A 23488-nucleotide genomic window follows, 5' to 3' on the forward strand; every position below is an offset into this window, starting at 1 on the left:
AGGTTGGCATGGCCAGATGTCATTTCTGAGCACCCCAAAGGCAGCCCAGGACAGTATGCTTCTGCAGCTCCAAAAACCCCCTAAAAGTCTTCCTTTTCAGCCTCCTATTGTTTGCATCAGTCTCGACAGTGCGCCTCTGGGAGCGAAGTCAAACCGCTGTGTTATCAGCACCAAAGTGACCTCCCCGGGGTGCAAGCCTGGGCAGTTTATATGGAGGTCCTGGGCTGCCCAGATCACAAAACCCTCTCACTCAGCCTAGCTTGGTCCAACGGAAAGCACAGCAATATGCTTGGCACCAGTTTGGCTGCAGGAGTTTCTGGAAGGAGGCGTACAAGGCACCATCCAACTGTCTTAGGGACTCCACTCCAGACTTGTGTAGAATTTATTCCTTAGCCTTTTCTTCTCCTGGAGATATCCCACAAGGCAGTGGCGGTTTAAGATCAGAGTTTTCCTTCTCATAAATGGACTACCTTCCCAGGTGGACAAGCCCCCATCTGCCCCTCACTTCCCTCTACAGCAGCGGTTCTCAACCTGTGGGTCCCTGGATGTTGTTGGACTACAACTCCCATCATCCCTGAACTCTGGCCATGTTAGCTAGGGGTGATGGGAGTTGTAGTTCAACATCATCTGGGGACCCACAGGTTGAGAAAGGCTGCTCTACAGCATGTGCAGAAACCGCCTTCTTGACCATTGGACCCACTATTGCTCTCCTCCAATCAATCTGCCGGAGCCTGTCTTTGCATGAAGGGCAAGTCCCTAACTCACCAAGGGTTTGAGGCCCATTGGCTATCTTCACCTGGTTTAGCCAGTCAGTCAAAGCCATTCCTGGGGTTTGGCTGCTGTTTTATGCTGACAACTTCTAGGAGTCACGAGATGAATGCAGGGTGGGGACCAAAGGTGGGCAAACTACCCCAGAAGGAGCACAACATGTCTCCCACCAGAGGTACTACCCCTCCTCTAACACCCCATACAATAACCTAAAATCAGTCTCTGCACCTTGGCAGGGTACGCCCATTACCCATGGCCATATTTTCACAGCTGTATAGTTTAAGGGGTGTTGGAAATTAAAACTGTGCAGTTGCATTTCATTCTCAACTCATCCTTCACCACAGCTGTACTGAACAAACATTAAACAGCCTTAGGGAAGAGGGAAGCTTTGGCAAACAATACAGTTGTTTGCTCTCTGACTAGGAGAAAAAATGGCATGGCGGGGGGGGGGGGGAGAACCTTTCCCCTAAAAAGTAACTATTTAGTCAGTGACTGAGCAATGTTATAAAACCGGAGAGCGGACAGCAAAGGCTCTTGGCAGTAGGGCTTAACTATACTAGGAAACATACCACTCTCTTCATTTTATTATTATTATTTATTCATTAAATTTATATCCTGCCCTTCTTCCTGGAGGTGCCCAGGACAATACAAACATAAGACAATTAAAAAACAAAAGAGTTAAAATATTCTAAAACCAATTACAATTAAAAACACCCCAAAAGCAGTTTCAATTAAAAACACAGTTGTGAATTATGCTTTAAAAAACAAAGAAATGCCATATTTTTTGCTCTATAAGACTCACTTTTTCCCTCCTAAAAAGTAAGGGGAAATGTGTGTGCGGCTTATGGAGCGAATGCAGGCTGCGCAGCTATCCCAGAAGCCAGAACAGCAAGAGGGATCGCGGCTTTCACTGCGCAGCGATCCCTCTTGCTGTTCTGGCTTCTGAGTTTCAGAATATTTTTCTTCTTCTCCTCCTCCTCCAAAAACTAGATGCGTCTTGTGGTCTGGTACGTCTTATAGAGCAAAAAATATGGCAATTCTGAGAAACCAGGCTCTATTTTTTAATTATTATTAAAAATGAAGAACGGAAGGAAGGATATAGCCCTCATGGCTCCTGAGATTCCCAGTTTGCTCTATCTGTGTAATAAGACCTCTACTCTGAAGTTTCAACACTGGTCTCCACAGAGCAGGATGTGATTTTCTGGCAGGTTTGCAATCTAGCTAACATGGTCTGGAGGTGCTTATAGCATGACCCAGGAACTCCCAATAAGACTGCACAAATTTCAGCACCAGCATAGAATCACAGAATTGTAGACTTGGAAGCAGATGGCCACGAGGGTCATCTAGTCCAACCCCCTGCAATGCAGGAATATTTTGCCCAACGTTGGGCTCGAACCCATGACCCTGAAGTATATGCTCTACCTACTGAGCTACTCCACAATTCCACGGATCAGCACCAAACAGAGTTAGTGCCCCAGATGGTGAACACCTCTACATAATCACAGCATAGCACAGTTACAACCCCACCAGTAGACCAGCATACCTCACCCCAGGGGACGGCATAAATGAGGGGTTGGATTGGATAATCGCCAACCATTATGACCAGGGATGGTAGCAGTCATAATCATGACAACTGCAGGACCACAGCTTATCTATCCCTGGTATAGACATTGCTGAATGTACGGACATCAGGTATTGCAGTCCAGTATGAAGCGGGTGGCGCTGTGGGTTAAACCACAGAGCCTAGGGCTTGCCGATCAGAAGGTCGGCGATTCAAATCCCTGCGGCGGGGTGAGCTCCCGTTGCTCGGTCCCAGCTCCTGCCAACGTAGCAGTTCGAAAGCATGTCAAAGTGCAAGTAGATAAATAGGTACCACTCCGGTGGTAAGGTAAACGGCGTTTACGTGCACTGCTCTGGTTCGCCAGAAGCGGCTTAGTCCTGCTGGCCACATGACCCGGAAGCTGTACGCCGGCTCCCTGGGCCAATAAAGTGAGATGAGCGCCGCAACCCCAGAGTCGGTTTGGACTATATGACCCTTGTGGTCCCTTCTAATTCTATAATTCTATGAAACAATCCACCATGAAGTACATAGAGTTTTCTCTTTCATCTCTGGCATACTTGTGTTGAGCAGGGATGGAGAATGAGTGGCCCTTTAGATGTTTCCCGTCTACAGTTACCATCAACCCCAACGGTTGCCCATGCTATATCACAGGCCACACACCTCTCACCTCTGCATTAAAGGCACCACTCACTTCCTGCCCTTCTAATGAAAGACAAGGAACGAAGGACTAGAGAGACTGAGCTGTTCTTCCATCTCCCAAATACAGAGCCCGCAGGGCAGCTGCAGACGATCTTGGCATGCTAACGCCAGCTCGCCCTGCTGTTTCTGATGTGCTGTCCTTGCTCCGAGAACAGATAAAACTATTTGAGCCTGGGGTGGTGGTGAGAGGAATCAGTCCAGGCTCTTTCATAATAAAGATCAAAGGTTGGATCCAACTCCTATTGCAAGCAGTGTTTGACTTTTAAATATAATGTAAGATTAAACTCTCAAAGGTGAGTTCTTCTTGGCCATTCCAACTTTGGGGAAAAGAACACCAAATTACAACAGCCACTTGCAACAGGCCAGCTGTCCAAACAGTGCTTCCACCATTCTTGTTTTGCACCCATCAACCATTATGGTTGGAGACGGCATCAGATAATTATCCATTTATATACACATTGCCCTTTTCAGATTGGGGGGACAGCGCCTGCACCCCAGTCTTGATCCAACTGGAACTCCATGCCCACCTAAAGGTCTGACGGCGTTTAGTGCTGGTTCACACCTGCATTGCTTTATATCTACAGTTTCAGGTGGTGGTGTTGCATGTGTGAACAAGCCATCCAGTTCAATCACCAGAATTTTGATATCACATCAGTGCACAGCGCTCTTCCATCGAGTCAGTCCATAGAATCAACCACAACTCATCAAACCATTTATGTTCAAGCAATCAGAAATCAAGTGAGGTGCAGGATTGTGCCTTCAAGAATGTTATATTTTTGGACAACCAGGTTGGCTTTTGCTGCCTTCAATAAAATGCATCAGTACTACAGGCCTTGGTTATATACATATCCTGAATTCTTCTCTGTGTGCTGCATTTCTAAGTATGTCTCGTTAGAAAAAAATCTAATTAAGTCCCTAGGGACTTACTCGCTAGTAAGTGTGCTTAGGAGTGGAACCAAACAATATGTTCCTATGCTTGTTTATTCAGAGGTAAGCTCACCTGTGGTCCATAAGGCTTACCCTTACTTAGAGATATGTGTGCATACCATTTTCAGCCTTAAGGTAGAATCCTATACACACTAAACTAGGAGTATGTCCCACTTAACTCAGTGAGACTTACTTCTGTGTAGGCATAAATAGGATTGTGCTGTTAGTGTACCTTTCCCCTTCCTCTCCCCTCTTTCCCCTTCCTCTCCTCTCTTCCCTCTCTTAAGATCTGTTTTAATTGGACTTTTACATGCTTTAGTCCAGTGTTGTACCAACAAAAATTTCCTCCTTTCAAATTTGCACAGTTACGATCCTTAGAATCTGGCAAGTGATTAAACAACAGAAGCAAAAATAACACGCAGCCCACCACCATTTTCCTAACTAAAAGGCTACCAAAAAATAAACCAATATTAATCTGGGCATGAAATCTTGTCTTTCAGACACATGATTTTTTCCCTCAGTCTTCAACTGGATCGCTTTAGTAAGTGTTATAATTCTAGCTGTTTTAACCTGCTGGTCAGTTACTCATGTCTCCCTGCTCTATATTCTGGCTTGTTTTTATTGTATCTTGCTTTTATAATTTTGTATTTTAGCTATTTTAAAAATGCTGATCTATGACCATAAGAAACTGATTGATTGATTGATTGATTGATTGATTGACTAAAAGGCTGAGGCCCAGCACACTAGACAGGATCCGCACCATAAGGCCGTCAGATTCCTAACTAATTTGAGCAAAGTTCCTTTCAAAATAACATCATCTAATGTAGTACGTTTTTCAGTTAAAAACAACAATAATAAAATAGTGTTGAACTGGGTGAGAGAGAGAGAGAGAGAGAATGAATATCTATATACTGGTCACAGTGAACAGTCATTGTGATGCTGGTAGGGCTAATGGACACTGTTTCAGACTGAAGTCCTAAAATGGTGCCACAAAACATGGGCTCAACAGCTCATAGAAACCAAAATCAAAATTTTAAAGTCCTGATGGTCAGTTTTGGAGTTGAGCAGAGATCTGAATTCAGCCACCATCATCCCACACCCTACAGCTCCCAAAGAGCTGATCAGCAGGATTTTAGGTTTTCCAAATAAACTAACCATTCAAAGCTTTTGAAACAAGTAATAATTTTTTCACAAAAAGGACACCACCAGCTATTTTTCTTGTTGGTTTTCCGAAAGAAAGGCAGAAAAGTTCTACAAAATAACAAACACCGAACGACGGTCACATTGCACCATTTCTCAAAAGGATTCCTTTTGGAAGGATCTCCCCACCACCCAAAATAAAATAAAAAATAGCTAGGGTAGTCAATTACCTCTTTATGTTGCACAGAAGGTACAAACCGGTAGGATTGCACAGAAACTGTAAGGAATGTCATCGATAAAGTTACCCACAGCTGTAATTTAAGCAGGCAGTTCCACTCAAAATCTTACAAAGCTGAAAGACTTACCTGAATCTACTCTGCAAATCTAGATTTTCAACTAGTAATACCTCCAAGAGACCCAGCTTATTGCTATCTAAGTTCTATGAAGCACTGTAGTCCACGCCAAGTGCTGTCCCGGTCACAAATGTCAGCAGTGGCTGTGAGCTTTGAACCTCAAACCTTGGGGCCGAGCCATTATCAGATGAATGGAGCCGATAGGGTCAGATGTGCTTTCTGGAATCCCAAAAGCAATGCTTTCTGATAACCAGATTTTAAAGTTTCCCTACATCTTCTATCTAGATTTCAAAGCAACTCCACAATAATTCGCCTCAACCTTGAGATATTGAAATGTATCTGAACAATAGGAATCCCAGTGTTGACGTTTAAGCATTTTAAAAAGCAGCTTTCATTCTTAAAAATAGCAAGTGCACTGCAGAACTGCAGACAGATGCAATTTTCTACACATTGCATCAGATAAAAGAGCATATATATATATATGGTTGGCCATGCTGTGGCCATTACACATCTTTCCGTGCCTTGCTGTTACAGGAATAATGTTCAGCTTGTGTTAACTTTATCAGTAACTTGACATCCCTGCCTTATTTTACATTGCTAACAATGTAAGGCTTGGCAGAGTTGGATTTCAAAACACCTCCATACCTGGTGGTAACAGTGTCAGGTCCTGGTGCCGTCCCAGTGGGTCAGGGCAGAGGAGGCAGCAGCAACACTTAGGCAAGCATGCTAGGCAAATCATCAAATTAATTACAGCAGCTTGAAAGTATAATGGTTAAGAATGGCTGTGTGCCAATCTGCCGCCAGACTGTAAACGTCTCAGGTTTACCTCTCTTGATAAGAGCTTCTAAACATTCACAGCTTGATATGCTTTGACGAAATGACAGACATGGGGTTTTAAGAAACACAGGCCAGTGTGCCTAAGAACTTTCTCCTGCAAAAAAATAAAAAATAAAACATCTTTGGGGAAAACTCTAAGTTATGGGACTCTGAAGTCCTGTTTAGCTCCACAAATTTAGATAATGCTGGTCTAAATATCATGGGAGAATGGCCAAATGGGAGAGGTTTTTGCAGATACCCTGTGCTTTGCATCTTTGGAAGCTTGCAAGATGCTGCAGGAGAGAAACTGTGAGTAACAGTGTTGGAGGGTTTATTTTTTGTAATGATCAAGGTGTTAGGCTCCCTTGTTATTTTTGCTATTGCAACAGTGTCATGTTGTTAATATAATCTGGTTATATTTATAGTACTGAAATGTTGCTTTCCGTAAATTGCTCCATGTTGCTGATTTATTATGTTACATTTTTCTAACTGTTTTTGCACTGTGATACACATCCCTGCTTTGGCCATGTTTCTTCTTTTTTGTGGAAAAGCAACATGCGGATGAAATCATCAACGGACAAACTCTAGATAAGTCAGGAAATGCAATCAATGAAGGAGAAAGGACAAATCTCTTTTGTATGCGAAGCATTATGATAGAAATCCAGAGCCTATCCTGTAATCTCCTTTCCAGGTGCTAGAATGTACAATGATATACTTCACCAGCTTTTCCATCCCATGTTCCCCTCAAGATCAAGGTGGCAGGCCTAGTGTCAGCACCCAGTATCTTTGGGCAACTGCTGGGACCCAGTGTCACGGCAGGACTCACTTCTGAAACCCATACCCCCCTTAAACAATTACCATATTTTTCGCTCTATAACACGCACCTGACCATAACACGCACGTAGTTTTTAGAGGAGGAAAATCCGTAGGCATGCCACCCGTAGGCATTTCCTCCATAACACGCACAGACATTTCCCCTTACTTTCTAGGAGGAAAAAAGTGAGTGTTATGGTGCAAAAAATACGGTATTTTCCTGATGGGAGCTAGGCTACCATTTTGATTTCCCACAATACCTCAGTAGTCACTTTTATTTCCTCAAAATGTAGCAACAGTACTGAATACTGAGCTGGAGCCAAAACGGAAGATAGGTTTTACCACATGACCACCCATCCTGGGATTGTTACTTACAGCAGTTGGTGGTGGTAGGGTCTGGACCACAAGGTATGGAGAAGGGGGAGAGTCTGCCATTTCCTGCTAAAATCTCTCCTCCAGGCTCCAGCTGGTATTTGCCCCAAAGCTGTCTTTTACTGGAATGGTATTTCTGGGGTATCATAACGGGGAGGAAGGGGCAAAAATTTTTGGTAGAAAAATGCCATGGGGAGGTTGAAGCCAAACCCCACACCCCTATGTACCATAGTCCCAGTCTGGACCATTCCACCACTTTCTAATGCTTTAAAAACAACACACCAAGGATGTACAGTGGTACCTCAGGTTACAGATGCTTCAGGTTAGAGACGCTTCAGGTTACAGACTCCGCTAACCCAGAAATACTACCTCGGGTTAAGAATTTTACCTCAGGATGAGAACAGAAATCGTGCGGTGGCAGCGGGAGGCCCCATTAGCTAAAGTGGTACCTCAGGTTAAGAACAGTTTCAGGTTAAGAACAGACCTCCAGAACGAATGAAGTTCTTAACCTGAGGTACCACCGTACAATCACACAGCAACCACATTTCCTTTTCCAGGTCTTTTTCTTAGGGAAAAGGATTCTTTGCTTCAAACTTCTTTTTTCTCCTCGTCCTCTCACAGAATGGCCTCCATACAGCCCAGAGGCCCCCGACAGGAATGCCAGATTGAAATTTCAAACACATTTTGGAGCTCTGCCCCTGAAGAAAGGAATAGTTCCTTCTCTGAAATGGCGAAATGAGGCAATATATAAAGGGCACAAATTATGTCAGGGTATCTAACAATTTCAGGCTGAATACTTCACAGTGCTTCTCCAATTGATGAGCTCATATAGCAGTGAAGATGGGGCTGACTGGCAGGCCAACTCAACTGGCTTATGACCTCACCGTAAATTCAAGAGCTTTCTACAAGTCAAGTGATATTTTTTACTGGCATTATGTTTTATCCGCATAAAACCATGAAACACCCAGATGTAATTTTATGAGACAGTGCCACATAAAACGCTGGAAGTCCCAAACGTTGCCAGTGAAAACAAGAGCTGAACTTATCAATCCATAAGAAGATCGTTTACATTCTGAAAGTGGAGGATATTTCACTCTCAGTAAAATTCTGGCCAGAGAGGACAGCAGTGTTTAGAGAACCTCATCTCTGAAAGAGATATGAGAGATTACTGGCAATGCATTGCAGGGAAAAGAATAAGTAGTATTTACCAATCAATGCAGAACAGAAGACCGTAAGCTATGATGCGGACTGTAAAAGCCATTATTAACGGCATCCATAATAAAATATGCTCTCTTGCTATAATGAGATTTCCAATATACCGCCACCCAACCTTGCAAACTTCCAAGTGAAGCCAATAGTTTTTGGTGGTGGGGACTAATCAAGATTCTGGACTGACTAAGTCAAATAAAATACAATAAAATGTTGAATTAATCATGTCTAGTCTTCTTTTTATCGCCAGTAAACAAGCCCATGAATGAGATAAGAAAAACTCAAGACAAACTACAGTATCTCCAAAGCCAGACAGAGTCCCAGATGATGAGATTAGTTTTCAGGTTTAACATGGATTCCATATACTGTATATGGATTTACAGCCATGGGAATTGGTTTATTTGAATGAGATTAAAAACAATTGTTTCTTCGTGGCAAGGGTAGCCAACATGGTACCCACCAGAAGTTTTGGGCTACAACTACCATTATCCCTAAGCATCAGCCATGCTGGCTGGGGTTGCAAGGAGGTGTAGCCCACAACATCTAGAAGCCACCACATCGGCTAACCTTGCTCTAGGGCAACTGCTGTCAAAGTGTGTCCTGGGAGGAGTCTTTGGTTCCTTGGAAGCACATCAATGGGCCCTTGGGCAACAGCTTGCCCAACATTGTCGTTTCTCCTCCACAGTGAGAAGCCACAATGAAATGTTTCAAGCGCTTTGGCATACCTTCTGTTCTCAGTTGTTGCGGGGCAACAGGGTAGACCAACAGAACTGGCCAGCACAGTAAGGTCTATTCAAAACTAAATCCCATTGACCTTAATGGAGCTTTCTCTAGGTTAGTGAGTCTAGGATTGCAGCCTAAAATGCATACACATAGTCTCTCGCTCATATTAGTTCAAAGTCTCATTACTGTAGCGTTCAAGCATGCAACAGTACCGTACAACCTTAATTCTTGTTTATCTTTCTACAGAAATTGTCCCTTGGGTATAAATACCTCCATGTGTTTGTATGCCGGTAAATACTCTGCCCTCTGGTGTCAAGTTCTCAGAACTACTTTAAAAATCTACCTCTAAAGAACTGGACAGGGGGCACTCCCTGAACTTTACAGTCTTCAGAAAGTGCTGGACTGTCATTCTTCAAGTGGCAATTAAACACGGATTGTCTGGATTGTGTGGTCTGTTCTTATGTCAGTACCAGGAAACACAATGGAAGCACACCAGTGTCCTAGCATGGGCCAGGAACTACTGTAACCATACAATCAGATTGTACACCTGGTTGCCACTCACAAGTGGAGCACCAAACCAACAGAAGCAGCACATAGGGCGACATTCACACTGTACCAGCAACGTATTAAACAAGATAGCAGAAGTACGAACAAGCCCACTGTAGGCAAAACAGAGATTTGAGACTGGCTCAAGGGACTCAAATCCCCATTTCAGAGATGCTGAATTGGTGTATTGCATTGCCCATGTGAGCCCAACACTGAAAGGCACACACAGTTTTACAATGCCTCTCTTCTGTCCCACTTTAATAACAGTAACTACAAATAGTGCAAGATCAAGGGTGCTTGTTGGGTTGTGCGTTAAAAAGAAGGAGGGCGGTTAAAGGATTTTTAGTGAATACTTCAGCTTTTCAATGATTGATTTGACTTACTTTAACAAATGAGCATTCTACTCAACAGTGGGGCCTTTTGATATACCAAAGAGGGTGCTGGCCTATTAAACAAAAGCTAGCACTCAGGGTTAAGATTATAATTTGCCACCTGATTCAAAGTGTCACCCCTAATTTATCAGCGAAGTTTTAGCTGATTAGTCTACCCATTGATCTAACAGCACAATCTAATGTTTACTCAGAAGTAAGCCCCACTGAGTTCAAATGGACTTACTCCCAGGTAAGCAGGTACAGAATTGCAACCTAAGCCTATTAAAGGAGTGGGTGGGGGGGAAACCCCATTGATTTCATGCAGACAATCAAGTCAGCTTGGTATGTAATTTTGATTTCTTATTTCTGCAGCACCCCTCAGATTGCCTGTTAGAAGTGGAAGCCAGAGTTTATTTTGAGGAAAGACTATCCTCCCAGCTGCTTTTCCCAAAAAAAATTGGTGTCTCCAGTCCAGACTAGCTCAAACTCATGTCTAAAAAAGCACTCTCTTTCTCACCTAACACACTAACTGCTTCCTAATGGAGTTAACATGATGTGAAGAAAGTGTTTCTTTATTGGATTAACCTAAGAGCTATTTGGGAGCAGAGCTAGGGGGATAAAATGTCCAATTCAATGTAGTCATTCATGTTAAAGAAGAAGCAGGAGCCTGATATTGACGCTTACACCTTTGCGAAGCATTTATCCCCAACCCAAGTCAAGAATTTATTAGAAGGAACGAAGGGACAATTAAAACTTGTCATTTAAATTGATAGAGCTAATCTGTAAGTGGTCTCTCTCTGAATCAACCCCCCCCCCCCCTTGTACTTCTTATTTGCTCACAGAATTAAGCGGCTTTGTCTGGGAGGAGAAAACATAGTGTCAACAGTTTTTCATCCTATCCGGCTGCCTGCCTGTCTGTCTTGTCTTTCTGACACAGTACTTGACTGAGGATCACATGTTTTCGTCTAGTGACCAAGGCTGAAAAGTGCAAAGGGAGCAGACTTTTCCCCTTCATGAATCATACATAACAGAAAACAGAAAAAGGAACACTAATGTTAAAGTGGGAGCCAAGTCTCCCAAGCATTTAACACAAACTCCATCAAAATGGGACTGCAATCCCACAGGTTCATAGCTGCACTACTCTATAAAAGTAACAGCGTGGAATAAGAAAAGTGTTCAGTGCCATTTATATGGAGAATAGATAGATCCTAGGGTACAGAGAGGAAGTGAAACCCACATTGGAGGTCTGTGTCACATTTCATAATGCAACTTCCTTTGTTCCCTGGATTTCTAGCCAATATTCTGCATCAGGCATAGCTCAGTAAACTTTTCCTTTCTGGCTCCCATTTTGCAGATCTCTTTACACCCAGTTGCTATAAAAGTGTGATTTTGCTGGCTGCAGACAATTTTGTACCATGGAAGTCAACAGAAACCACTGAGAACGGAAGCTCAATTTCAATAGCCCCATCCGGTGTTTCCTATCCCCTGGTTATCCAAGAATGTGACATACAGAAAGAACCAAGGAACTGTATCTTATATGTATATAACGGCTGAGTCTTTCTATGAATACTAGAAAAGTGAAGATAAATGTCCTCAGCGACTGCAGTGAAGACATTTTAGTTCAGAAGTGATCAAAAGGTGGACGAATTAAGGCCCAACACATTTTCAATTGTCAGGCTCTTCTTCAAACAAAAATAATATGCGATCCACTTTATAAAAACCACACAATCAATTTGCCGCCTGCAGTAACACCCATGTGGTATTCTATCAAAAGCCAAATCTAACCTGATAGAACATAACACAGGAAGACAAGAGGAAGCCTCCCTTATTTAATATTTTTAACTGAGGGAGAACAGACTGATTCCCTAATGGATAGCCATTACTTTTTCAAATAGGAAGAACCTTTCTCTAGAACGATTTAGAGGATTGTGTGGCATGCATTTTAGCAGTCAATTTTATCTGCAGAGTAGCAGAAGATATTCACGCTAAGGGCATTGATGAAATCACTGCCTTAGGAGACAGATGCAAGAGGAGACAAGCTGAATGATAGAACAACAGCATGTGTTCAAGCTCCCATCAACACAATGGACTCCAGTAGATCAGAGGGAGCAGTTACATCTGCCATGTCAACAATATGGTGCCCCAGGAGACCCCAACGCTATGTGTTTAGCGCAAATCTGCAGAATGTCTCACAGAAGCCCAGAATGCTCCATCTGTCCTGGGAAGGGACTGTGATTGCACACAGAGACATAGAGAGAGGGACATATTTTCATGCAGAGATAATGGAATTGTTGCACACAAAGAGTATCAAATGGGAACGCAAGAATGCTTGCATTTGATTTCCATGTCACTATCATAGAAAATTCAAGAGTCTTGAATCAAGACCATAAAAACATAAAAGTCTGTTTGTTCTGCCACCTGCAAAAGTTCATTAAAAGATATTTATCGCAGCAGATAAGAGGTAAAGTTAAAAAGAAAGCTGCAGCAGGAAACATTAATCTTTTGTTATAATTGTAGTCATCAGCATAATTGCTTTCTGCTTGCTGGAATTATCTTATTGACTTATATTACATAATTCATTAATTTTTTTTGCAGTCTTTTATAAACAGAATGACTATTTAGGAGTTCTGCAATCCAAAACACTGATTTGACTATCTCTCATTATTATTACTTGGTGAGAGCCAATGAGGTGTAGTGGTTAAGTGTGTTGGACCAGGAAGACCTGGGTTCAAAAACCCCAGTCTGCCATGAAACTCATGCAGTGACTTTGGGTCACTTAATATAGCTCAGCCTAGCCTACCTAACAGGTTTGTTGGTAGAATAGAATGCCAGTGGGAAGAGTACCAATCACATTGCTATGCTGCCTTGGAAGAAAAGTAGGATATAAATGAAATGGTTATTCTACTTGCAGGAAATTGCCTACAGTTCCAACTCTAGGCTGACTTCACTGGAAGAAGTCCTGGAATGGGAAACTCACTACAGAGATGTTTTTTGTTAGACAAAAGATTCCTGCGTTGAAGGGCTAAACTAGATGACTATCAAACCAGATTCAAAAAAATGAAACTGACTTTCACAGAGAGCAATTCCAATGACCCTTAGGAATCAGGTCGTTGGTCATTTACTTTGCTGTGATCCCAGCACTGTGAGCCTCCTGAAGTATCTTTTGGTGAAAGTAGGGGTTCTAGGTCCTGGCCAGGTCACAGCACCTACATCTTTAAAAATGACCCCAGAAGTAGCTGCAGATGTTAAGCTTCTAGTCACCTTCCTCCACAGGCATGGGAGGAATGGGACAAGCAAGTTGTGATTTTAGTTACCCTCCCTCTTAACTTCACTGAATGTTCCCTGGCAGGAAGAGGAGAACTTCTGCCGTAGTGTGGGGTGGAATAGGAAGATGTGAGTCCACTCCTGTCTTTTCTGCCTTTAGGGACCCTTTCCCCTGCTGCAGCCAAGCAGGCAGTTCTAGGACACATTGCAAGATGTACATTCGGTCCACGTGGAGAACCAGCCAGGACTGCTGGCCCTCGCTGTGACCTTGGATGAACCAAGAGCACTGCTTTAGAACAAAAACAGCTGGAGTTTCACAAGGCCACAGGATAGAAAAGCAGGACAGGGAGCAGGGGAAGCTTACACAGCAGAGAAGAAGCGGGAGGATGGCTTGGATAAGGCACATTCCAGGATGTGGGGAAACTCTACACTATAAGGAGGCAAAATGAACCTCGCGCAGACAGAATAATTGTGTCTTCCCTGCAGTTGGAGAACTTTGGGGAATGGGTTCAGCTACAAGGTCTCTCCCTAGTTTGCTAGTTCCATGTATATGAAGATGATGTGCAGCAACATCAAAAAGGCACTCTGCAGAATTTCACAATTGGTGAGCAGGATGTGGCCCTGCAGATGTTGTTGGGACTCTAGTTCCCATCAGGCTCCATCAGACTGACTAATGGGCAGGGATGATGGAAATCCTAGTTCAGCAATATCTTGAGGGCCAATGCATCACCCGCCAAGGTCCTAGAAAAAGATCTCCATACAGAGAAAGAACGTTTGGCGTCATCATTTCTGAGGAAGATCTTATTTAAAACTTGCAATGATGGTATCGTCGGGTGGTGTAATGGACAACTGTGTGCCAGTCATACAAGTCAGGGGTATTGACGCTGGGGAACAGCAATTGGTTTACACAGTATGTGCAAGCGACTAAAGACATGCATGTAGGATCTACAGTGATGCTTCATGAAAATGATTTCTAAGCACACTTTTAAAATAAAAAACAAACAAACCTGAAATTGCAACAAGCTCACTGGGTAGAAACAAACTCATTAAATTTAAAGTTGAAAACATGGGTTGTTGTTTTTTTAAGAGAGCCAGTGTTGCATAGCGGTTAGAGTGTTGGAACTGAGAGACTAGGGTTTGAATCCCTACTCGGCCATTAAGATTACAGGGTGACCATGGACCAGTCACTGCCTCTCGGCCTGACACGCCTGCAGCATCGTTGTGGGGATTAAATGGGGGGGGGGGAGAACCATGTTTGCTGCCTTGAAGTCCATGGAGGAAAAGGTGCATCAAAGAAATAAAACCCCTGCTATCCATCTCAAACTTCTTTTTATTCTTGTTTATTTGCCACATTTGTCTCTCAACTTTCCTCCAAAGAACTCAGAGCGGGGTTTGATTCATGGTTTTCCTTCCCCACCACCACAACTACCCAGTAAAGTAGGTAAGGCTGAGAGAAGGTGGGTGAGGGTCTTCAGCTCACCTAACAAGCTTCATGGCTGAGGGGGGCGGATTTTTACCCAGGCTGTTAACCTAATCCACAAACACAACCATATGCATACAATACCAAACTCTCATTTATCACCAATACTGTACACACACACCCCAACACAACTATGGCCTTTTCGTTCACATATTTACAATGCTCCCAGACCAATGGATCGCACTGTACATCAGCTTGGGCAGGAAAATGACCATTGCTAGTCCCTGTTCCCTTGGGCTTCCTTTTTCCTATCCCAACCCTTGCAAAACAAAACTCTCAGTTCCTGTTGGGCCCTGACTCACAAAGAATGGAATCCGTTTCCACAACAGTGGGCCAAAAGACCAGAAGCATGTTTTAAACTTATTGCTACTATTCTTTCAAATATATTGTTATTGCTATATGTTGCTTCTCCTTGCAAACCCCCCCCCCAAAAAAAAACCCAAAAAACTTGTCCTGTGTCCAGAGTGCTTTTTTACCAGGGCTGAGGTGCAAAATCCATCAGATGAGATGGATTTGCACCATTATTATTATTATTATTGTTCCATTTGCCAGGCTGGTGGCTTTCATTAAGCTGCCATACGTACCCCGGGGTTACTCTCGGTCATTTCTAGCTACTTAGAGCTCCTCGTATCTGTCTGTCTCTCCTCGCAGCCCTATTTTTTATTTTTTTTTTGGGTCTTGCCTCAACAGCCCCAACTGCAGGCGTCTTCTGATAAAGCAGCCGTCGAAAGAGAGAAAAAGAGAAAAACAGGCTCCCTCTCTCAGGCTCGGCTCCAAGGGAACCAACCCTCCATGCCGCCAGAAACCTTATTTGTTTCTTTTCAAGGTGCCCCAAGTCTCGTGCAGAGAGCCTTTTCTGCCGAGAGGAAAAATAAGAAATCTGCGCGCTGCCTCCACTCCTCAACTAACCCTGAGGAGCTAAATGTGTTGCTTTGACACAGGGGGGAAACAAAGAGGGGCAGGATAGAAAGGAAGAAAACGAAATGAAAATATATCTGGGGGGGACCTCAAGCAACTTGAGGCGTCGCTTTTTGTCTCTAGCTAGATGCCCAAACATTTGCATGCCTCGCCAAGCCAGGCTCGCCTCGCCTCTTTTGTCCTCTCCAAAACGAGTCCCAATTCCCGGCCGGAGTTGCACCCAACAGGCACCGAAACGAAACGGAACAGAAAAATATGGGTGCTAGGGCGCCCAGGCATGCTCGGAACGTGCGGGGGAGGAAGGTGTGTGTGAGAGAGGAACAAAACGCACTCTGCACATGCTCAGAGGTCTGCTTCCCCAGCCCCACGCAAAGCATGGAAAGAAAAACAGCGAGGTTCCCCCAAAGTGAGTTGTTTTCGGCGCCAGCGCTGAGGCTCTTTGTGTCGGTTTTGCATAGGCGCAAAGGAAGCCCCGGCAGCTTTCTATGGGGCGGCTGGTGTGGGGTGGGTGGAAGCAGGGGGAGCCCCCCAAAGTCCATCTTAACCGGGGGTGGGCTGATTTTCAACAACCCTCTTGAACCCCCAACCATTTTCCCAGCCCCAACCCCATTTCCCCCCCCCCCAAAAAAAACCAACCCCATCTCATTTTACCTGCTCGCCAGTTTGATCTGAGGGTGTCTTTCTTGTCCCCTTCGATGGGGAATGGAAAAGAGAAAAGTCCTCTCCACGAAGCCTGAGGATAGTCCCACTGGACCTGGGTTATTGTGTGGTGGTTGATATTTGCAGGCGGGGCGAGTAAGGCGGCGGGGAGATCTGCCTCTGCCCCTTGCCAGCTGCCCCACGGACGGAGACCAGGAGATCTGTTGAACCCGGAGCTCCTTATATAGATTCCGCCGGCGCTGCACGGAGGAGGTTATTATCGGTCAACCGCGGCTTCCTTCTGCTCTCGCTGCTGCTGCTGCTGCTGCTGCTCTGCCTCTGTTTATGTATTTCAGTCACTCACCGCCAGCACGTGGAGGACAAGCACGCCTCTTAAAAGGGCGACGCGGGATGCCATGCATTTCACCAATGGAAGCAGCAGTGGTGGCCAAACTTGGCCCTCCAGCTGTTTTGGGACTACAACTCCCATCATCCCTAGCTAACAGGACCAGTGGCTGGGGATGATGGGAACTGTAGTCCGAAAACAGCTGGAGGGCCAAGTTTGGCCATCACTGTAAGCGGGAAATCAGAAACCGGGATGGCTCCTGTCAACTGGAAAACAGGGACACTTGGAGGGTTTGGGATCACCTACCCTGAGAGGAAGAGGATGCAGGTGGCGCTGTGGGTTAAACCACAGAGCCTAGGACTTGCCGATCAGAAGGTCGGCGGTTCAAATCCCCGCGATGGGGTGAGCTCCCGTTGCTCGGTCCCAGCTCCTGCCAACCTAGCAGCTCAAAAGCACGTCAAAGTGCAAGTAGATAAATAGGTTTGGGATCACCTACCCTGAGAGGAAGAGGATGCAGGTGGCGCTGTGGGTTAAACCACAGAGCCTAGGACTTACCTCCGGCGGGAAGGTAAACGGCGTTTCCGTGCACTGCTCTGGTTCGCCAGAAGTGGCTTAGTCATGCTGGCCACATGACCCGGAAGCTGTACGCCGGCTCCCTCAGCCAATAAAGCGAGATGAGTGCAGGAACCCCAGTCGGTCATGACTGGACCTAATGGTCAGGGGTCCCTTTACCTTTTTACCCCAAGAGGAAGGGGAGAGTGGGGATCAGTCCCCCGGGAGGCCCTGCCGCCTCTGCCCTCGCTTCAGGTTGAATTATCATTACAACAACCCTGTGAGGTAGGGTAGGCTGAGAGGCAGTGCTTGGCCAAAGGTCACCCATTGAGTTTCATGGCTGAGCATGGATTTGAGTCCTGGTCTCCCATGTCCTACAACTGCTACATCACTAAGCCCTCTGTTACGCATATTATCGGTTGTGCTTAAGTTTGCACTCCACAGTATACCTGACTGTGGCATTTTTCCTTCCCTCGGTAAGGATGCGTGGAAGCCATTCACATACAGGCTGTTCTCTGCTGCTGATCTTCCCCACCGGACTGCTTTGACGCAGCCTGGGTTCGGCTTCTTCGTCAGACTGTGCTGGAATCTCGGACAACCAGACAGAATCAGACAGACAAATGCAGAGAGAGACCTGCCACATGGATGTGCCATGTGGCACAGCCGGCGGGCATTTATGGCACACAGGAACAGGCAGATGAAGTCTGTAGGTTTGGGGGGTTTTTGGTTTTTTTTACTCATGGCTTACTTTCACCTACTCTTTCCCTCTCCCAGTCACCACAGCTTCTTGCTGAGATGCTGAGATTTGAAAGCTAACATTATTTGCCTTGGGCAACTGCCTTGCTCTGCCTAAAAGTAGGGCTGGTCCTGGTACCTAACCTTTCACTCTCAGTTTGCATCTATGTTTGCTCTGCTCAGATACAGTCCCAGGTGCTCATCCCCAGAGAACCCTCTGGACTGAGTAAGAAGTGCTCTTTTTCTGGGGGTACCCAAGGGTATGTGGTACTGCCACTCTCATCCATCCCCGCCAAGAAGAAAATAACTAGTTAAAAGTGTGGCACTTAACTGTAACAACTTCATGGTGAGTACTACTGACACCTTTTTTTCTAGAAGAAAGGCACTATGAGTAAGAAAATGAGGTTGGGGGCAGGCCTAACACTTGTGTGGAGGATCTGATAGACTGGAAGGTAAAGGAGACATTCTCTCCAGGTAAGGGGGGCGGGGAGAGACAGAACACACCTTGTCTAGTCTGGATTCTCACAGTTTAGTACTTGTGCAGTGGTACCTCGAGTTAAGTACTCAATTCGTTCCTGAGGTCCGTTCTTAACCTGAAACTGTTCTTAACCTGAAGCACCACTTTAGCTAATGGGGCCTCCTGCTGCCGCTGCACTGCTGGAGCACGATTTCTGTTCTTATCCTGAAGCAAAGTTCTTAATCTGAAGCACTATTTCTGGGTTAGCAGAGTCTGTAACCTGAAGCGTATGTAACCTGAAGCGTATGTAACCTGAGGTACCACTGTATAGTATAAATGGAGTTCTCCTGAAAGTTGAGTGTGTGGACTTCTGCCCCTCTGTGTCTACCGGATTTACAGTGGTACCTCAGTTCTCGAATGTTTCCCTTGACAAATGTTTTGGAACTCGAACGCCAAAAACCCAGAAAGAAATGCTTCGGTTTTCAAATGTGCCTTGGACGTCAAACAGGAAACACGGCTTTCGTTTTGAGTTTTCCATTTTGAGTTTTCCGATTTTGAACGTTTCGGAAGTCGAACCGTCTTCCAGAATGGATTACGTTCAAAACCCGAGGTACCACTGTACTGGAGTCAGGATATTGCTTGAAGGAACCCAGAGGAATGAAAGCACACACTCCAGAATTTCAGAATGGCTGTCCCACTACAGTCGCCTTATGCGCTCTAGTGAGACTCCCAGCTCACAGACTGAGAGCTGACAGGATAAGCGTAACATGGGGCAGTTCATAATAAGCTAGTAAAGCACAGTGCATCTTTCCTCTTTCCCCTTGAAAATGTGAGCAGCGAACAAGAACATGTTTGACCTTCAAACAGAGGAGGTACTAAACGTGCACAGTCAAGTTTCACTGTGGTAACTTCAGCGCTCACAAAAGAGTTTGCATTGCAATAGGAATTGCAAGTACCCACCCTTCCTTTGTAATAATCCGTCTGTGGGCAATGTTTCAACTTCAAATGGGGAATTATGACACAAACATAAGGTTACCAATTTTTTTTCAAAGAATCCGGGGACACTTTTTTCTTTTTTTGAAAAGAGGGAGGGGAAAGTTATTTTTTAAAAAAGTTTTTTTAAAAAAAGAAGTAGTAATATCTTCTCTACCGTGGTCTCCTTTGTCGCATGGCCTTCCTCTGGGCCCCGGTCTGCTCTCTTGGAGTGCTAGCCACCGTGGAGTAGGCTCGGGTCGGGCCTGGGCTCGGCCACATGTCCTTGCCCTCCCGGTGCTCTCCTACCTTTTCTCCTCAGCAGCGGCGGCAGCAGCGGGCAAGGTCGGGTCTCCCCTCTTTTTTCTCCTTCCTCTTTCTCTCTCCCCCTTTCTCCTTCTCCTCTCCCCTTTTCTCCTTGTGTCAGCTCCAGGGTTTTCCTGGCCCCAGAGTGCCGCTGGGCAGTAGGCCGGGTGGCCAGGCACTCTTGCGCCCGGCTCGATTTGGGTCGTGTGTGTGTGTGTGTGTGTGTCAGCGGTTCCCCCAGTTGACGACCCGGGTGTCCCTGGTTCACCCTCGGCAGTGGCAGCGGCAACGGCAGTCTCAGCAGCCTGGAGCCAGCCTGGTAGCGCAGTTGGCTCTGGCTGGCTTCAGGAGCAGCTCGCTGCTGTGGCGCCCGCCATTTTGCCTTGCCGGAAGTCCCCATATGATGTGTCTTGTGCCGTTGAACCAATCACACAACATTCATTCCCTACTAATAAATCTACAACACTTAAAATATAAATCCGGGGACATTAAATGAAATCTGGGGACTGTCCCCGGGAAACGGGGACGTCTGGTAACCATACACAAACATAAGCCCCAACTTTCAATCCTACATGTCACTCATTGTGCAAAGCAGATGCCAATCTCTTGAAATGGCGCATTTGATGAGCATCAATCAATCAATCAATCAACTGGAAGTTTTATTCCAGTTATCAATGCGTTGAATGGAGATACTGTACTGCAAACAAAAAGATGGATTGTCAAGCACGCAAGTGAAAACAAGAAGCCTCATTTCCCCCAGCCCACTAATAATGGAGTTATATGCTCTCACACAAGCCGTTGTTCTCCAGAACATGTCCAAAGAATAGCCCAGGCAGTCAGCACCACATCCTGGGTGGCGTCTTTCATTGCTGTCACAGGCAGGGAAATGAGTTCATCACTCCAAAGCTACTCACTTCCCTCACAATGGTTCTCACAAGGCATGAACAATGGAATGTCAGATGCAAAAGTCCAGGGAGGAAAGTAGGAGGATGTAAAGGCAGATGGAGAACATGTGACTTTCTCTCCTGGGGTGGGGAATCCATGGCTGTCTGGATGTTGCTAGGCAATCGTTCCTGTCTTCCCTGACCATTGGACATGCTGACTGGAGTCCAAAGTGAAGCAAGGAACATCTGGATTCCCCAGTCCCTGTTCTAGCTAATTGAAGGCACTGGGATATTGGAAACATGGGCTATTTGGGGTAAGATGTGTGAAATATAATGCCCACAGAACTTTGGTGTACAAACGCAATAGTCTTCTGAATACTTGCTTCTGGAAGCAGACAAACGGGAAGGCTCATCGACTTGTGATTTAAAAACGAAAAAGAAAACTGGTCAAGGGGTCTAGCCAGGACTGGTTTAGAATTGTCAAGTCTGGTGCAGTATGAGATTTTGGATGTGACAAGGATGGAGTCTGCTGCCTGCCAAGCATGGACACTCAAGGAGAAGAGTGCCAACTTGAATAAAATATTGGGGAGGCAGGTAACAGACACTCCAAGTGTCCCTATTTTCCAGGGACAGCCCCAGATTTACAGATGTGGTCCTGGTTTCTGATTTGATCCCGGAATGTCCCACTTTTCCTGATGACGCCCCTATTTTCATCAGAGAAATGTTGGAGGGCATGGCGTTATCTGACCCCCAAGCTGTCTGAAGGAGATAAGTAACTATACAACCTTTAGAAGACATCTGAAGGCAGCCCTGTATAGAGTTTTTTTAATGTTTAATGTTTTTATTGTGTTTTTATACATATTGGTAGCTGCCTAGAGTTGCTGGGGCAACCCAATCAGATGGGCAGGGTATAAATATTATTATTATTATTATTATTATTATTATTATTATTATTATTAGGATGTCCCTATTTTCATCACAGAAATGTTGGAGGGTATGAGGTAAGCCCCACCCCACATAGTAGTTCACAAGACATGGAACACATACAGCATTTGATTGGCAATGCCCATCAACTTGGGGTGGGGGACCTCTGGCCCCCTCAGTTATTTTATTGACTGAAGGGACTTTGGGCCCTAGGAGTTAGCTCATATGTACCAGGAGATTAGGCCTGCCACATTTTGGCAGAGTCTCCCAGTACACATTGTGGGAAGTTAATAGAAATTTCGTTTAAGAGCAACAACACACAACCACAGAACACGTGGCTTTTGTGACAAAATGCCCAGTGCCAACCCTGAGTCAAAGAGATCAAATGAACAGAGAAAGTAACTGCTGGTGAGCCACCCTACAATAAGGAAAGATCGTCACTTTCTTCCCTTGCTTCTTTGCTCCTAGAGTCATCCAAGTAGCTGCAGCTTAAGAAAAACAAAGTGAGATGAATCCTAGTTTGGTCCCGAAAAGCAGTTCTTCAATTCTAAACTTTGCATGTCGTTTTTAACTTAAAACAAATGCCCTAGTTTGTGTCCTAGTTAGAAAGCAAGACTGATAACATGGTCCTTTGGGTTGAAAACAACAACACACATATTCAGGAAATTGCATTCCAGAAGATTTTTTATTTTTTTAACCTTTCCTCTCTGGCATTAGATGACAAGAGAGATCAAGCATAGCCTCACCACCATCACACCCTGTTCTCTCTGTTTTTATTCAAAAGCATCACTTTTCTATTACATTAAATTAGGATGTTCCAGGCATGCGGGACTTAAGATTGCAGGTTAGCCATTAAGTTATCACAAAACAGTCACAGGTAACAGTTTGCTTCGTTAATTTGCCAAATTTGCCTGGATGAATCCAGATTAAAAATACGTGCTGGCATTTTGATGCTGACAATGTTGTGTGGACTCATCCCATCCCATAGTAAACACCTGTCTGGAAGCATCCTTAGTCTGTGGAACTTGAACATGCTTTCATTTCTTTCTTTTTTCTTTAAAAAACACACATTCAAGTGCCTTTTAAATATTCAGCATTCATGGTTCTGTTCTGATGGTTGTTTCAACTGTGCTCATGTTGTGCTTTTATATTTCATGTACTTTTGTATGTTGCGCAGGGGACAAATTAATATCCCTGACTGGCTTCAGCGGAGTGGAGGCATTGTAACTTAGATGAAAGGTGCTTGTTGCCTAACTCAGCTTATTTTGGTCCAGAGTGTCTTGCTGGATTGATACTAGAGCAACAGCCTTTTGATTTGGCAACAGTGAAGAAATCAAAAGAGAAGTTGTGCCTCTAAGACTAAAACCAAATCAAAACAGTTGAATCAGTTATTCAGCTAATGTACACTTGCATTTCACTCTATGGCAGTCATTCCATACATGGCACAGGAAACCAGTCAGTCGGCCAGTCAGTCAGTCAGTCAATGGCTGCTTTAAAATCAAAGTACCCCCTGCCTAACAGAGCATACTGGTCACTATAACTTTGTAACATTAATGTGTTCTGCCCCAGCTGCTTCCCAAGCAGCCATCATTGGGGGCAGGTAGAATCATAGAATCATAGAGTTGGAAGAGACCACAAGGGCCATCGAGTCCAACCCCCTGCCAAGCAGGAAACACCATCAGAGCACTCCTGACATATGGTTGTCAAGCCTCT

General features: G+C 44.8%; 1 protein-coding gene across 3 annotated transcripts in view; it reads right to left on the bottom strand.

Moving 5' to 3' along the window:
- Positions 1-16910, bottom strand: part of ABCA1 (ATP binding cassette subfamily A member 1) — a 108866-nt gene extending 91956 nt beyond the window's left edge. The window contains exon 1 of one of the 3 annotated variants that reach the window (XM_028712743.2): positions 16612-16910. The gene's annotated coding sequence lies outside the window, so the exon portion shown is untranslated. Of the gene's footprint in view, positions 1-2996; positions 3182-5460; positions 5602-16611 lie in introns of those variants that run through there. The other 2 variants (XM_028712744.2, XM_077921318.1) reach the window with 2 other exon arrangements.
- Positions 16911-23488: the final 6578 nt, after the last annotated feature.

Source organism: Podarcis muralis, chromosome 17 (assembly GCF_964188315.1).
Source record: "Podarcis muralis chromosome 17, rPodMur119.hap1.1, whole genome shotgun sequence".
Classification (NCBI taxonomy): domain Eukaryota; kingdom Metazoa; phylum Chordata; class Lepidosauria; order Squamata; family Lacertidae; genus Podarcis; species Podarcis muralis.